Genomic DNA, 17,729 nt, shown 5'->3' on the forward strand with positions numbered 1-17,729 from the left:
ACATGTATTTAACCAATTCATTTCTTTCTAAGTAGGCCTCTTCCTTCCCCTCTCCCCTTCTCCTCCTGCTCCCTTTTTTTCTCCCTGTCTTTCCTTCCTTCCTTCCCTCCTACCCACTATCCTTCTGTCTTTCCTTTGCTTTCTTTTCCTTTCCTTTCCTTCCTTCCTTCTCTCCCTCCCTCCTTTTTCTCTCCTTCATTCTTTCCTCTCTTCCTCCTCCTCCTCCTCCATCACTTCTTTTTCTCCTCCCTCCTCATCCTCCTTCCGTTTCTGACTTAAATGCCCTTTTGAATGAGTGGGTTAAACAAAACATCCTTATCTATCCGAATGCTTTTCTGAAATTTTCTGTCATATCCATCACACAATTTAAAGCAGAAAAAAAATATTTTGAGTGTTTCTGGGAGGGGTTTTTTTTTGTTTTTGGTTTTTTTTTTTTTTTAACTATACTCTTCTGTAAGATACATAGACAGTGGAAATCATTATAATTTCATAGCTTTATTTTTTAATTTTAATTTATTTATTTGTCAAAGAGAGTGCACAAGAAGGGGGAGCAATAGTCACAGAGAGAAGGCTCCCTGCTAAGCAACACAGAACCCTGGGTTCATGAACTGAGCTGAAGGCAGAATCTTTTTTTTTTTTTTAAGATTTTATTTATTGATTTGACAGAGAGAGATCACAAGTAGACAGAGAAGCAGGCAGAGAGAGAGAGAGAGGGAAGCAGGCTCCCTGCTGAGCAGAGAGCCCGATGCGGGACTCGATCCCAGGACCCTGAGATCATGACCTGAGCCGAAGGCAGCGGCTTAACCCACTGAGCCACCCAGGCGCCCCTGAAGGCAGAATCTTAATCAACTGAGCCACCCAGGCATCCCTCATAGCTTTATTTAAATAACATTTTGAAAAGGAAATCTTTGATTAATTTTAGTTTTATATACTCTTTAAAAATGCTGATTGATGGAGTTGGAGAAGACACAAATCTAGACTGAGACAGTTTAGTGTAGTAGTTGAAAGGAGGGGTTTTGAAGTCCAGAAGCCTGTGTGACCTTTGATGGGTTACTTCACATCTCAGTCCCCTGGTTCCTCAGTTGTGAAGTGAGAATAATAATGTGCCTACTTGCTAAGATCATTATGATGTTTAAATAAAGGGGTAAGGTTTTTTGCAGAGTGTCTGGCATGTAGCAGTGAATCAATAAATTATACTTGTTGTTTGTAGTTGCATTGTATTACCTATCAATTGTTCTTCTCTTTTTCCTTTATCTTTTTTGTTTTTCTTTGCTTTAGTTACCGACAACAAAGAAATTAAGACAGTTCCTTGTGTCCCATGTGTTAGAATAGAGATGCTAGGAATTAATGAACTGTAAGGCCTACTGGAAGATTCAGAATTTGGTGGTTCTTTTTGATGGTATTTAAACACTATAGATGAAAACTGAGGAAAGGTATAAAGACACTAATTCTACTGGGAGTTTAGAAGACATTAAATATCACAGGAATAGATGCAGAGATAAACAGACCTGGGAGTAAAATCCACAAATAGTTGATAAGAACTATTACAAGGAAAGCAAATTATAAGCATAAAAGGGTAAAAAACGTATGATTGTGTAAAAGTGTGCACACATGGGTATGTATGGAGAAGAGGGAACAGGGATAAGGGAATGAAGTAACGGTTATTAGCAATACTCTACGGACTTTTATTTTTATTATTATTTAATGTTTGGCCCAGTTAACCTTAGGCATTGGTGTGATTTTTCTCATGTGATTTCTGTCTTCAGAAGCTTATAGTACCTTCACATTATTAATTTAAAATGCTCTGAGTCTTGCAGCCTTCTTCCTGGTTCTCTTCACTGTAGTGACTAACTTGCTGTCACACCCTAGTCACTTTAGCTCTTCTGCCATCCCTCCTATTCTGTGCATCTCTCATACATGACAGATCTATGCCTCTGTTAAAGGTAGCACTTTAACGTTCGGTGCCTTGCTTGCACCGAATACTCATATCCAGGTTGACTCCTGCCTTTCCTGGAATATATGTAATGATCTGAAGGTCACCTGCACCCCAGTGTGTATAGGATTGGAGGCCACAGTAGCCAAACTATGGAAAGAGCCCAGATGTTCATTGACAGATGACTGGGTAAAGAAGATGTGATACATATATATACACACACACAATAGAATACTACTCAGCCATCAAAAAAAAAATGAAATCTTGCCATTTGCAATGATATGGATGGAACAAGAGGGTATTATGCTAAGTGAAATATGTCAGTCAGAGAAAGATAATGGACATTAAGGAGGCCACATGATGTAACGAGCACTGGGTATAATATGAATGAATCACTGAATTCTACCTCTGAAACTAATAATACATTATATGTTCATTAGTTGAATTTAAATTAAAAAATAAAAGATGGTAAAGAACTTAGAAACTATGAAATACAAAAAATAAAGAAGTTTTGAATGCTAAACCTGGAAAAAAACTTAACAGAAACGTGGGTAGGAGTTTTTAAAGAGGAATTATGGATTCATTTGTTACTTAGAGACTAATGAAATCAAAAGACAGATGTTACAAAGACACATTTCATCTTTATGGGCATCTTTATTAGAGTATGGGATGGGTTTTATAAAGAGGTCTATTCTCAATCACTGAAGGGTTTTTAATAATCTAGGTGAATTTCTAGTAGGGATTGGTTTGTGATGAAGTTGGACCAGATGACCAGTAACATTGCTTTCAGTGTTCACGTTTGGGAAATACGACTTCAGTAAAGCGAATAAGATGTATTTGTTTAAGATGATATTCCAATGTAGATTTTTTTGAGACTATGCTCTTAGATTTGTCTTCACAGTGAAAGGTGATAGATTTGTTACAAAAACATTAATTATATTGAACTTGTTATATTTTATTTTTACTATGACTTATTATTTATTACGTACCAAAAGAAATGTGATATATACTTTCTAAGTATTACAATTAATCCAAACAACATCTCTACAAGGTACTAATTATTGGTTTCATTTAGGATTAAGGAAAAATGGCTTGACGAAGTCTAGATAACTTTCCTAAAATCACACAGCTAGTAAATAACATAGAAATGTTATTCCATGCACATAAATAAAGGAATAAACTTGGAATTCGTGGAGCATTATGATTTCAAACAAGGGTGACTGGGACTCAATCACTGCTTTGAAGACCCTAAAGACTTCCTCTTTCAGAATGTGGGGGTGGCCAGATCAGATTCACATTTCACTGAGGCAGACTCCAGAAAGCCAAATTATGGATAAACAGATAAACATTCTGGGAATATTCACAACAATATTCCCTGCTCTTGGGCACTTTGGAAAAAAATAAGTGGTTGCTATTTTTATTTATCAAGAGAAATTATAGGCAGGAGGTGTGGAAATACAGGAGAATCAATACATTCTCTCTTCCTAGGATGTTCTTTCTATATGTTGAATGAGTTAATAAAGAGCTGGAGATAGATCAACATGGAAATCATGGACATGCTTGGAGACCATGAAATTTGAGGAAGAAGAGGTACATAACTCAAGCTTTTAATGGTATCACTCTAAGATAGCTGCCCTTTTGTTCCATTTGACAAATTGTCTCATATCTATGTTAACAAACATAGTTCAATAACCAAAAAGTATTGTGGCCAAGTCTTCAACCCTTTCTTTGTCATTGACAACCCATGTTGAAACCCAGGGTTGATATTACATTGTAAATCTCAGAGGACAAACGTATAACCCTAATTTTCCAGTTAGTACAGCTTCTAAGTACTGATCAGAGTTAAAGTTTGTTTGGCTCCAAAGCCCAGGAAAAGCCATGTGAGTCAAGGATAATGCCATTATAAAGTATTTGGGCTGAATTAAAGAATATTTACTTTGGGTAAAACCATAAATTCTTAAACTGATGGTTTCAAGGGGGAAATAGAAATCTCTAAGTTACTAATGTGACAGTAAGAATGGAACTGGATGATCAGACCAGGGAATTTTAAAAAAAAAAAAAAAAAAAGAAGCAGGTCTTTTAGAAGCACCATAAATTATGTTGTTAAATTGTGGTTGTTTTCTAATGCAAATCTAGGTTACCCAGGCATAAAAGAGAGCAGCAATTGGCAAATACCGTGTTATTTATTTTCTGGATAAGCCATCTATCAAACTCTTCTTTCCTCAGTGAAATGCACTCACATACCATGGAGAAAAAGAAATTGGTAGTGATGGAGTATAACCCTAGGAACTTCTTTTCTGAACTTGAGTAGAATCGAGTGAATATCAAAGTTCTCTGTAAATTCACAGTTGCTTGCTTGTCTAAACCAAACAATAGGGAGATATTCATTTGGTTAATAAGCAGAGAGAGTGGTTACTGAAATGTTTCATGACCTGTCTGATGAGCCTGTCAAGGTGCCTTCTCTGAATCTGCTGCCATAAACCACACCAATTTAAGTCTCAAAGTCACCGAAATGGCAACTCATCTTGAAAATTGCCCATTCTTTCAGATCTCAAAAGAAGAAAAAAATGCATGGAGATAACTGTATTTTTTTTTAATAATTTTATTTTTTATAAACATATATATATATATATATATTTTTCCCCCAGGGGTACAGGTCTGTGAATCTCCACGTTTACACACTTCACAGCACTCACCATAGCACATACCCTCCCCAATGTCCATAACCCCCCCCTCCCAACCCCCCTCTGCCCAGCAACCCTCAGTTTGTTTTGTGAGATTAAGAGTCACTTATGGTTTGTCTCCCTCCCAATCCCAACTTGTTTCATTTACTCTTCTCCTACCACATTAACCCCCCATGTTGCATCTCCTCTCCCTCATATCAGGGAGATCATATGATAGTTGTCTTTCTCTGATTGACTTATTTCGCTAAGCATGATACCCTCTAGTTCCATCCACGTCGTCGCAAATGGCAAGATTTCATTTCTTTTGATGGCTGCATAGTATTCCATTGTATATATATACCACGTCTTCTTTATCCATTCGTCTGTTGATGGACATCTAGGTTCTTTCCATAGTTTGGCTATTGTAGACATTGCTGCTATAAACATTCGGGTGCACGTGCCCCTTCGGATCACTACGTTTGTATCTTTAGGGTAAATACCCAGCAGTGCAATTGCTGGGTCATAGGGTAGTTCTATTTTCAACATTTTGAGGAACCTCCATGCTGTTTTCCAGAGTGGTTGCACCAGCTTGCATTCCCACCAACAGTGGAGGAGGGTTCCCCTTTCTCCGCATCCTCGCCAGCATCTGTCATTTCCGGACTTGTTAATTTTAGCCATTCTGACTGGTGTGAGGTGGTATCTCATTGTGGTTTTGATTTGTATTTCCCTGATACCGAGTGATATGGAGCACTTTTTCATGTGTCTGTTGGCCATCTGGATGTCTTCTTTGCAGAAATGTCTGTTCATGTCTTCTGCCCATTTCTTGATTGGATTATTTGTTCTTTGGGTGTTGAGTTTGCTAAGTTCTTTATAGATTTTGGACACTAGCCCTTTATCTGATATGTCGTTTGCAAATATCTTCTCCCATTCTGTTAGTTGTCTTTTGGTTTTGTGAACTGTTTCCTTTGCTGTGCAAAAGCTTTTGATCTTGATAAAATCCCAATAGTTCATTTTTGCCCTTGCTTCCCTTGCCTTTGGTGATGTTCCTAGGAAGATGTTGCTGCAGCTGAGGTCAAAGAGGTTGCTGCCTGTGTTCTCCTCAAGGATGTTGATGGATTCCTTTCTCACATTGAGGTCCTTCATCCATTTTGAGTCTATTTTCATGTGTGGTGTAAGGAAATGATCCAATTTCATTTTTCTGCATGTGGCTGTCCAATTTTCCCAACACCATTTATTGAAGAGGCTGTCTTTTTTCCATTGGACATTCTTTCTTGCTTTGTCGAAGATTAGTTGACCATAGAGTTGAGGGTCTATTTCTGGGCTCTCTATTCTGTTCCATTGATCTATGTGTCTGTTTTTGTGCCAGCACCATGCTGTCTTGATGATGACAGCTTTGTAATAGAGCTTGAAGTCCGGAATTGTGATGCCACCAACTCTGGCTTTCTTTTTCAATATTCCTTTGGCTATTCGCGGTCTTTTCTGGTTCCATATAAATTTTAGGATTATTTGTTCCATTTCTTTGAAAAAAATGGATGGTACTTTGATAGGAATTGCATTAAATGTGTAGATTGCTTTAGGTAGCATAGACATTTTCACAATATTTATTCTTCCAATCTGGGAGCATGGAACATTTTTCCATTTCTTTGTGTCTTCCTCAATTTCTTTCATGAGTACTTTATAGTTTTCTGTGTATAGATTCTTAGTCTCTTTGGTTAGGTTTATTCCTAGGTATCTTATAGTTTTGGGTGCAATTGTAAATGGGATGGACTCCTTAATTTCTCTTTCTTCTGTCTTGTTGTTGGTGTAGAGAAATGCGACTGATTTCTGTGCATTGATTTTATATCCTGACACGTTACTGAATTCCGGCACAAGTTCTAGCAGTTTTGGAGTGGAGTCTTTTGGGTTTTCCACATATAGTATCATATCATCTGCGAAGAGTGATAGTTTGACTTCTTCTTTGCCGATTTGGATGCCTTTAATTTCTTTTTGTTGTCTGATTGCTGAGGCTAGGACTTCTAGTACTATGTTGAATAGCAGTGGTGATAACGGACATCCCTGCCGTGTTCCTGACCTTAGCGGAAAAGCTTTCAGTTTTTCTCCATTGAGAATGATATTTGCGATGGGTTTTTCATAGATGGCTTTGATAATATTGAGGTATGTGCCCTCTATCCCTACACTTTGAAGAGTTTTGATCAGGAAGGGATGCTGTACTTTGTCAAATGCTTTTTCAGCATCTATGGAGAGTATCATATGGTTCCTGTTTTTTCTTTTATTAATGTGTTGTATCACATTGATTGATTTGCGGATGTTGAACCAACCTTGCAGCCCTGGAATAAATCCCACTCGGTCGTGGTGAATAATCCTTTTAATGTACTGTTGAATCCTATTGGCTAGTATTTTGGTGAGAATTTTTGCATCTGTGTTCATCAAGGATATTGGTCTGTAGTTCTCTTTTTTGATGGGATCCTTGTCTGGTTTGGGGATCAAGGTGAGGCTGGCCTCATAAAATGAGTTTGGAAGTTTTCCTTCCATTTCTATTTTTTGGAACAGTCTCAGGAGAATAGGAATTAGTTCTTCTTTAAATGTTTGGTAGAATTCCCCCGGGAAGCCGTCTGGCCCTGGGCTTTTGTTTGTTTGGAGATTTTTGATGACTGTTTCAATCTCCTTACTGGTTATGGGTCTGTTCAGGCTTTCTATTTCTTCCTGGTTCAGTTGTGGTAGTTTATATGTCTCTAGGAATGCATCCATTTCTTCCAGATTGTCAAATTTGTTGGCATAGAGTTGCTCATAATATGTTCTTATAATTGTCTGTATTTCTTTGGTGTTAGTTGTGATCTCTCCTCTTTCATTCATGATTTTATTTATTTGGGTCCTTTCTCTTTTCTTTTTGATAAGTCTGGCCAGGGGCTTATCAATCTTATTAATTCTTTCAAAGAACCAGCTCCTAGTTTCGTTGATTTGTTCTATTGTTTTTTTTGGTTTCTATTTCATTGATTTCTGCTCTGATCTTTATGATTTCTCTTCTCCTGCTGGGTTTAGGGTTTCTTTCTTGTTCTTTCTCCAGCTCCTTTAGGTGTAGGGTTAGGTTGTGTACCTGAGACCTTTCTTGTTTCTTGAGAAAGGCTTGTACCGCTATATATTTTCCTCTCAGGACTGCCTTTGTTGTGTCCCACAGATTCTGAACTGTTGTATTTTCATTATCATTTGTTTCCATGAATTTTTTCAATTCTTCTTTAATTTCCTGGTTGACCCATTCATTCTTTAGAAGGATGCTATTTAGTCGCCATGTACTTGGGTTCTTTCCCAAATTTCCTCTGTGATTGAGTTCTAGCTTCAGAGCACTGTGGTCTGAAAATATGCAGGGAATAATCCCAATCTTTTGATACCGGTTGAGACCTGATTTAGGACCGAGGATGTGATCTATTCTGGAGAATGTTCCATGTGCACTAGAGAAGAGTGTGTATTCTGTTGCTTTGGGATGAAATGTTCTGAATATATCTATGATGTCCATCTGCTCCAATGTGTCATTTAAGGCCTTTATTTCCTTGTTGATCTTTTGCTTGGATGATCTGTCCATTTGAGTGAGGGGAGTATTAAAGTCCCCTACTATTATTGTATGATTGTCGATGTGTTTCTTTGATTTTGTTATTAATTGGTTTATATAGTTGGCTGCTCCCACGTTAGGGGCATAGATATTTACAATTGTTAGATCTTCTTGTTGGACAGATCCTTTGAGTATGATATAGTGTCCATCTTCATCTCTTATTATAGTCTGGTTTAAAATCTAAGTGATCTGATATAAGGGTTGCCACTCCTGCTTTCCTCTGATGTCCATTAGCATGGTAAACTCTTTTCCACCCCCTCACTTTAAATCTGAAAGTGTCTTCGGGTTTAAAATGAGTTTCTTGTAGGCAACATATAGATGGGTTTTGTTTTTTTATCCATTCTGATACCCTGTGTCTTTTGATTGCGGCATTTAGCCCATTAACATTCAGGGTAACTATTGAGAGATATGAATTTAGTGCCATTGTATTGCCTGTAAGGTGACTGTTATTGTATATTGTTTCTGTTCCTTTCTGATCTACTACTTTTAGGGTCTCTCTTTGCTTAGAGGACCCCTTTCAATATTTCCTGTAGAGCTGGCTTGGTGTTTGCAAATTCTTTCAGTTTTTGTTTGTCCTGGAAGCTTTTAATCTCTCCTTCTATTTTCAATGATAGCCTAGCTGGATATAGTATTCTTGGCTGCATGTTTTTCTCGTTTAGTACTCTGAATATATCATGCCAGCTCTTTCTGGCCTGCCAGGTCTCTGTGGATAAGTCTGCTGCCAATCTAATATTTTTACCATTGTATGTTACAGACTTCTTCTCCCGGGCTGCTTTCAGGATTTTCTCTTTGTCACTAAGACTTTTAAATTTGACTATTAGGTGACGGGGTGTGGACCTATTCTTATTGATTTTGAGGGGGGTTCTCTGAACCTCCTGGATTTTGATGCTTGTTCCCTTTGCTATATTGGGGAAATTCTCTCCAATAATTCTCTCCAATATACCTTCTGCTCCCCTCTCTCTTTCTTCTTCTTCTGGAATCCCAATTATTCTAATGTTGTTTCATCTTATGGTGTCACTTATCTCTCGAATTCTCCCCTCGTGGTCCAGTAGCTGTTTGTCCCTCTTTTGCTCAGCTTCTTTATTCTCTGTCATTTGGTCTTCTATATCGCTAATTCTCTCTTCTGCCTCATTTATCCTAGCAGTGAGAGCCTCCATTTTTGATTGCACCTCATTAATAGCTTTTTTTATTTCAACTTGATTAGATTTTAGTTCTTTTATTTCTCCAGAAAGGGCTTTTATATCTCCCGAGAGGGTTTCTCTAATATCTTCCATGCCTTTTTCGAGCCCAGCTAGAACCTTGAGAATCGTCATTCTGAACTCTAGATCTGACATATTACCAATGTCTGTATTGATTAGGTCCTTAGCCTTTGGTACTGCCTCTTGTTCTTTTTTTTGTGGTGAATTTTTCCGCCTTGTCATTTTGTCCAGATAAGAGTATATGAAGGAGTAAGTAAAATACTAAAAGTGTGGCAACAACCCCAGGAAAATATGCTTTAGCCAAATCAGAAGAGATCCCAAATCGTGAGGCGGGGGGGAAGGGGATAAAAAGAGGTTCAGAAAGAAGAAAAAAAAAAAGAAAAAAGAAAAAAGAAACAAATAAAAAAAGCAAACCAATAATGAAAAAAATATAAAAAGGAAAAAATATATATATATTAGATAAACTAGTTAAAAGAGGTTAAAAAAGAAAAGGGTAAAAGTTTAAAAAGAATTAGCAGAAGAAGAGAAAAAAAATTGAAATAGAAAAAACAATTAAATTAACTGCAAGGCTAAAGAATCATGAGGAGAAAGCCATGAGTTCCGTGCTTTGCTTTCTCCTCCTCTGGAATTCCGCTGCTCTCCTTGGTATTGAAACTGCACTCCTCGTAAGTGAACTTGGTCCTGGCTGGGTTTCTTGTTGATCTTCTGGGGGAGGGGCCTGTTGTAGTGATTCTCAAGTGTCTTTGCCCCAGGCGGAGTCGCACCGCCCTTACCAGGGGCCGGGCTGAGTAATCCGCTCGGGTTTGCTTTCGGGAGCTTTTGTTCCCTAAGCGCTTTCCGTAGAGTTCCGGAGGACGGGAATGAAGATGGCGGCCTCCCAGTCTCCGGCCCGGAGGAACCGAGAGCTCGGGGTCCCACTCCTCAGTGCGCCCTCAGGGAACAGCGTCCAATTACTCCCGTCTGCCTGGCCTCCAGCCGCGCTCCGAGCTCACCGAGCCTGCGACCGGTTCAAGGTAAGCCCAAGCTGTGAGCTCACTCCTCGGCTCCGTCTCTGTAGCCGGCTTCTCCGTTCTAATACCTGCAAGCTCTGCGACACTCAGACACCCCGATCCTTCTGTGACCCTGCAGGACCTGAGGCCACACTGGCCCCGCGTGGGCTTCACCCCAGTTAAGCCTCTGGAGCGATGTCCCTCAGCAGAACAGACTTTTAAAAGTCCTGACTTTGTGCTCCGTTGCTCCGCCGCTTGCCGGGAGCCGGCCCCTCCCCCCGCAGTCTATCTTCCCGTCCCTTTGGATTCACTTCTCTGCCAGTCCTACCTTTCAGAAAGTGGTTGATTTTCTGTTTCTAGAATTGCTGTTCTTCTTCTCTTCGATCTCCCGTTGGATTTGTAGGTGTTTGCAATCTTTAGATAAGCTATCTAGCTGATCTCCCGCTACCTGAAGTAGTCTCAGCTGCTACTTCTCCGCCATCTTGACTCCCGATCAGATAACTGTATTTTATAGGTAGTTGAGCCTACTAATCAACAGAAGGGGGGCACCTGGGTGGTGGAGTCGCTTAAGCATCTGACTCTTGGTTTCAGCTCAGGTCATGATCTCAGGGTCATGGGATAGAGCCAGCCTGGACCCCCTCCTCCAGCTCTGTGCTCAGCATGAATTCTCACTCCCTTTTCCTCTGCCCCTCCCCCTTGTGCCTCTCTCTCTCTCTCTCTCTCTCTCTCTCAAATAAATAAATAAATAAATAATTTCTTTTTTAAAAAATAGGATTTTTCTGAAGTCTGGAGCAGAGGGATTTGGAATAGCATTTCAAGTCAGAGAACTTCTGCTTTATATATTATTCCCAAAAAAGAGAAGAGTGTTTCTTTATCATGATTTTATTTATTTAATAATTAACTAAAGATTTAGGAGGGATAGTGAGTATAAATCTTAATCCACAATCTTGAAGGCATAAGAAATGTATTACTATTTTCTTTGAAATCAATGTAATCTCATTGGAACCTCTATTCAGACATTTGAAGGGAATGTAAGTAAATTTAGCAGTTATTTCCTTCTCTTTACCCCCATCATAATATAGGGATCCAGAATTACCTGGTACCAGGAGAAGAGACAAGTGCCCTTCACAGGAGTCTATTATGATTGCTACTGGTTTAATAATTACCCAAGTCCACAGAGTCACCAGGAGGTTGTTGCTGTTCTATGTCCTTGTTACATTGCCAAGTCTGGAATTCAGAATCCTGGTTGGAGCTGAGAATTCCAGTGCCCCACAGTCACTCCTGAGGAAAAGGAGCATAATCACTCCTCATCAGGGATACAGATACTAAAGTGAAAACACCATCTGAATTAGCGAAAAACAGCAAAAACCAAACACGATGAAATGTATCAGTACATTATTCCTACAGCAGAAGTCTTGTCTAAAGTTTTTGCTTGAGGCCCAGAATTTTTTTAACCTTTATTTAAAATAATTCTAAATTTACAGAAAAGCTGCAAAATAGTAGCTTCCATATGCCCTTCACTCAGCACCCCCCAATGTTATATAACCACAGCAAAATAACCAGAACCAGGAAAATAATATAGCTACACTATTGTTAATTAAAATACAGACCTTACTCAAACTTCACCAGACTTTCCACTAATTACTATTCTCTTCTCCAGCTCTGGTCCAAGATTCTACACTGCATTTAGTTGTCCTGTCTCCTTTGTCCAATCTGTGACTATCTTTCAGTCTTCATCTTTCAGGACCTTGATACTTTTGAAGAGTATCAGTCACTTAATTTATAGAATATCCCTCATTTTTTTTTTGTTACTTACATGAGTTTATACATGTTAAGACAGAGAAGTGATTTTTTTTTTTTTTGCCCTTCTCAGTGTGTATCAGAGGCTACATAATGTCAATAACTCTTGTTCTTAGTGATACTACAGGTGATCACATGGCTAAGGTTCTGTCTGTGGGTCCTGAGTTTCTCTGCTGTAAGTTACTCTTTGCCCAATCGTAGTTAATAAATATCTTGGAGAAAATATTTGAGAGTATGCAAATATTCAATTTCCCCTCAAAGTTTTGCTCACTAATTTTAGCATCCATTGGTGGATCATGCCTACATCAGTTATTACTATTATTATGGTGTTTGTCCAATGCTAATTTTATTTTTCCTTTATTCTTCCTACACTTATTAATTGGAATTTTTCAATAAGAAAAAGCTGTTTCTCCTCATTGATTTGTTTATTCAATTTATATCAGTATGGACTCCTAGACACTTATTTTATTTATGGGTTATAATCCAGTGACTTCAGAGGTTCTGGATTTTAAACTGTGATAATACTCTATTTCTTTTTTAAAAATATTTTATTATTTATTTGAGAAAAAGAGATATAGGGAGAGAGAAAGCATGAGTGAGGTGGGAGCAGGGGCAGAGTGAAGAAAAGCAGTCTCTCTACTGAGCAGGGAGCCCAATGCAGGACTTATCCTAGGATGCAAGGATCATGACCTGAGCCGAAGGCAAAAGCTTAACCAACTAAGCCACTGAGATGCCCCTATTTCTTTTTTTGAGTTCCATAGGTTCCCTCCCTCTTTTTACCATGATAATATTTGCCTCTTGTTCATTACAACATGTCTGTTTATTCCATTCTTCTTTTACTGTTTCCTTTGATTTTACTTCTCAGTCTTAATATGATTCCTCCTTTTAAAAATTTTCTCTCTAGAAAGGGGAACCCTCCTACACTGTTGGTGGGAATGCAAGCTGGTGCAGCCACTCTGGAAAACAGCATGGAGGTTCCTCAAAAAGTTGAAAATAAAGCTACCTTACGACCCAGCAATTGCACTACTGGATATTTACCCTAAGATACAAATGTAGTGATCCGAAGGGGCACGTGCACCTGAATGTTTATAGCAGCAATGTCCACAATAACCAAACTATGGAAAGAACCTAGATGTCCATCAACAGATGAATGGATAAAGAAGATTTGAGATATATATATATATATATATATATATGAATACTATGCAGCCATCAAAAGAAATGAAATAAATCTTGCCGTTTGCGATGACGTGGATAGAACTAGAGGGTATTATGCTTAGTGAAATAAGTCAGTCAGAGAAAGACAACTATCATATGATCTCCCTGATACGAGGAAGTGGAGATGCAATGTGGGGGGTTTGGGGGGTAGGAAAAGAATAAATGAAACAAGATGGGATCAGGAGGGAGACAAACCATAAGAGACTCTTAATGTCACAAAACAAACTGAGGGTAGCCGGGGGGAGGGGGGATAGGGAGAGGGTGGTGGGGTTATGGACATTGGGGAGGGTATGTGCTATGGTGAGTGCTGTGAAGTATGTAAACCTAGCAATTCACAGACCTGTACCCCTGGGGCTACTAATACATAATATGTTTATTAAAAAAATTTAAAAAATTAAAAAAAAAATTTCTCTCTAATATTCTGTCATCCTTTATCAAAAACTTATTTTTTTCTACCCCCGCACCTGTGTTGTCATTTTTCCCTATTAATCCCACCCCCCCACACTATTTCTACTTACTTTATGTATAGGAGCTGATAGGCAAGCATATCATCCATTCTGAACAAAGATAAATTGCCTATTCCCAGCTTTTGAAAATAGTCCATTCATTCTTTTGACTTTCAGGATGAATGTGAGCAAATTAAAGGAGTCATTCTCTATTTTGGCCATCAATTTTCAGTCAGCACTGAGTAAGGTGACCGCTAATGACACTGGTAATGGGTTATATTTCTTTTTGTTGTATTATTGTTGTTGTCTTTAGAGAAAGATTGACAATACTTTTGAACTGCTGATTCCATCAATACTTTTGAACTGCTGATTCCATCAATCTTTGAACTAAAAATCATTTAAAACAACACATTTTTCTTTAAGAAAATTAAAGCAAATTTTGTCCTTTGTATCTCTCTATGACAGTTGCTTAAATCACCTATATATTCTTATAGTTAGATGCATATCAAATATATAAATTTCCCCTATTCTAACCAGAGGTTTTAAATCTGACTTTTTCAGGTACATCAAAATCTATTCCTGTGACACATATTTTATTGTAGCTGTAGAAGAGAAATCTTGAAAGGAAATTAAGATTAATAAATTAATAAACTATTTTTATTAATAAACTCTATATTCCTTGGAAGTTCTAATGAAAGCTTATTCAGAACATTTTTTTTCTTATTGTGAATTGCTAAAAATATCTTTATAAGGATGGACAAAGGCAGTTATACTTCAGTGAGACAGCAATCAGCCAAACATATCCAATTGTGTCTATATCCTTAATTTAGAGAATAAACTTAGATCTTTGAAATTCTGAATTGTTCATTACAACCAACAATAATAAGTAGAAAGCAGAGATCTTTCTAACTACAGATACTGAAAATTTAGCAGTGGATAATTTTAAAAGTTTGAATGTCATTTAAAAGTGCCTACATTATTAAATAAAGATAAAGCTTAAATGCATTTTAAAAGTATAATTAATATTTACTTTTTTAAACATTAATTAAAATTCCCTGAATGTAAAAATCCTGAGGCCATCCATTTAAATACTAACAACCTAGACAATATGAGTTCTGAGAGTCTTTCCTTTTAGGAAAAAGAATGAGTAATTATAATGTAAAACAATTTTCATTCCCAAGAGTAGAAATAGCACTATCAAATAATAACCTGAAAAGGAAATGTGAAGGACTTCTGGGAAGGAGGCAAAATTTAGCTTGTGACTATTAATGACTCTTTAATATATAAATAAATTGTGTGGATATCACAATCCTGAATAGGAAAACAGTATGGCAAAGTCCTGATAGGTACAAGTTAATCTACATATCTAAATACATTTGAAGCCAAATCTTAAAAGATATTGCTTGAACTTGACAAAACGATCACAAAATTCATGTAGGAGGGAAAAGAGTACACAGAATTAATCTGAGTAAAGAAACATAAAATACAAGGGGTAGAGACATGCCTGATAATTTTTAAGCTGCATTGTAAAGTCATAATACATCCAGTCCTTGTTCTCTTACATGTGTCTCTGTAAGAACTGGGTATTTTGACCCATGTTGGGATGTTCAGAATTCAGATGTATTATAGACTGGGGTGTGTGCAGGAAAGACAAGTATTAACTTGCTTCTTATTCCCCCACCAGGATTGAAGAATGCATCACCAGGAAAGGAGAAAAGGCTGAAAGCAAAGCAAAGTGGCCATCCATCCGTAAGAAAAGCACAAAAACAACACTTATTTAAATGTAAGCAATTTTTTCTACTCTTTGCCAATCTCATCCCTAAAACATGTTATTTAGTTTGAAAAAAAGTAACTTTCAAACAGCTGAGGCAATACAGGTGAGTGATACTGGTTCTTTTAACTCTAACTGGAAGATTTTTCAGATCACCCAACTTTTTCAGTGTATATTGGTTAAAATTCAGAGGCTAAGCTTTAACTTAATTTATTTCAAATTTGGCACACCTTATTCAATAAGATATTTCTAACTATTTTGTAAAAAGGAAATATTTATAGCAATTACTGGTGATCCTAATTTTACTTCATGTTATATAATGTTGAATATTTTCTATCTCCTACTAAGAAAAAAAAAATAAAATAAAACTACATGCCAGTTGCCAGACTGATTAGATTTTGGCAATACGTGCTTTTCTCACTTTTCTCTTTTTCCTTTTTTTTTCTTGGCCTATAGGAAATGTTTAATCATGGTAACTAATGAACTCAATTGAATGATGGCTGATACTTATATTTGATTCATATTTAATTATTTCCCAAAGCTGAAGTCCACAAAGTTTATTGTGCACACAGTGGTAGACTGAATTATGGCTTCCATTCTCCATTCCTCCCTCTATTCATGTTCCTAGCCATGCAGCTGTGCTGAATGCTCTCTAGGACCCAGCATGATTTCCCACTCCTCAGGTTTGGCTTTGTGACCTGCTGTGGCCAATAGAATGAGTAACCTATAGGCCAGTTTCTATCCTAAGCCACAAGAGGCTTAAGTGCTTGAAACCACTTGTTTTTTCTTGCTTCTGCCATCACTTGTAAAGGACATGCCCAGGCTAACCAGCTCATCTTAGAAAAATAGCCTAGATCAGCCTACTCCCAAACAGATTAAGGAGCCCCCTCCAAGAACGAAGAGCTACCCAGTCCAGGCTAGCCTAGAACAGCTGATGCTAGAAATAAGTGTGAGAAATTAATGTTTATTGTTATAGGACACTAAAGTTATGTGGTTGGTTGTTTTGCAGCCATACTATATCAATAACTAATTGATAAATTCTCATATATATACTAAGGATCTCCAAATCTTATTCTCTCTCTATATATTATATATCATGTAATATATATATAATAATATAATATCCTATATATAATAATTATTCCATATATAATAATTGATAAATCCTCATATATATGTGTGTGTGTGTGTGTGTGTGTGTGTGTATATATATATATATATGTATATATATATATATGGATCTCCAAATCTTATCCTGTTCATCCTGCTTTATAAAGAACTTACAGTTTTAGCTAAACATTTCACTAAATTATTACAAATTAAGTAATGGCTTACTGATATATTACATTATTTTCATAGCACATTACTCATGATTGACATCATTTTAATCCTCATGACTGCTTATGGCAGTCTCTGTATCTAACTTATTTCCTCAGAGCTTTTAATAATAACACTTGAAAAGTGAATTGATACATTTTCTTAACTTGAAACATGAAGGGAAAATTTTTCTGACAGAATGTAAGTCTGATTAGGTTAGGGATACTATGCTGATTCGTTTATGGGACAGACATTCTCCATAAATTTAAATAGTTAGTTTTACAGTACTAAAGTGTTGATAAAAATATTTATAAAGCATATAATAAGATAAAAAGAATTTAATACAAAAATATTGTATTAGAGAGAGTAAAACATTTTGGTTTTTCCCTATCCCTTTTGTGTGTGCTGGATTAAATAATTCCTCTAAATAAAAGAGTAAGAGGTGTAACTAAGAGTCAGTTAGCATGTGTTTGTAAAGTTTTTTTGGTTATGTCGTGGATTTCGAGAAAGTATGGCCTAAGTGATGGGCAACAAATCACATTTCAAATAAAATCCAAGTCAGGTTGTTTCTAACTCTTTGCTTTTACCAATTTGAAGTGATACTTAATTAAAAATGGCTAAAAATAATTTTTGGTAACATATCATTGTGATTTTGGCCTTCAAAGATGTGTCAGTGTATAATCAAAAATAATTTTTGATAATAGATCGCTGTGACTTTTGGCATTTAAGGAATTAAATGACACGCCTATGAAAAAGAAATAAAACTTCCTTCCATTCCCCTCTACTAAT

The sequence above is a fragment of the Lontra canadensis genome, unplaced genomic scaffold, assembly GCF_010015895.1.
Source record: "Lontra canadensis isolate GAN:19392208 unplaced genomic scaffold, GSC_riverotter_1.0 scaffold2, whole genome shotgun sequence".
NCBI classification, from domain to species: domain Eukaryota; kingdom Metazoa; phylum Chordata; class Mammalia; order Carnivora; family Mustelidae; genus Lontra; species Lontra canadensis.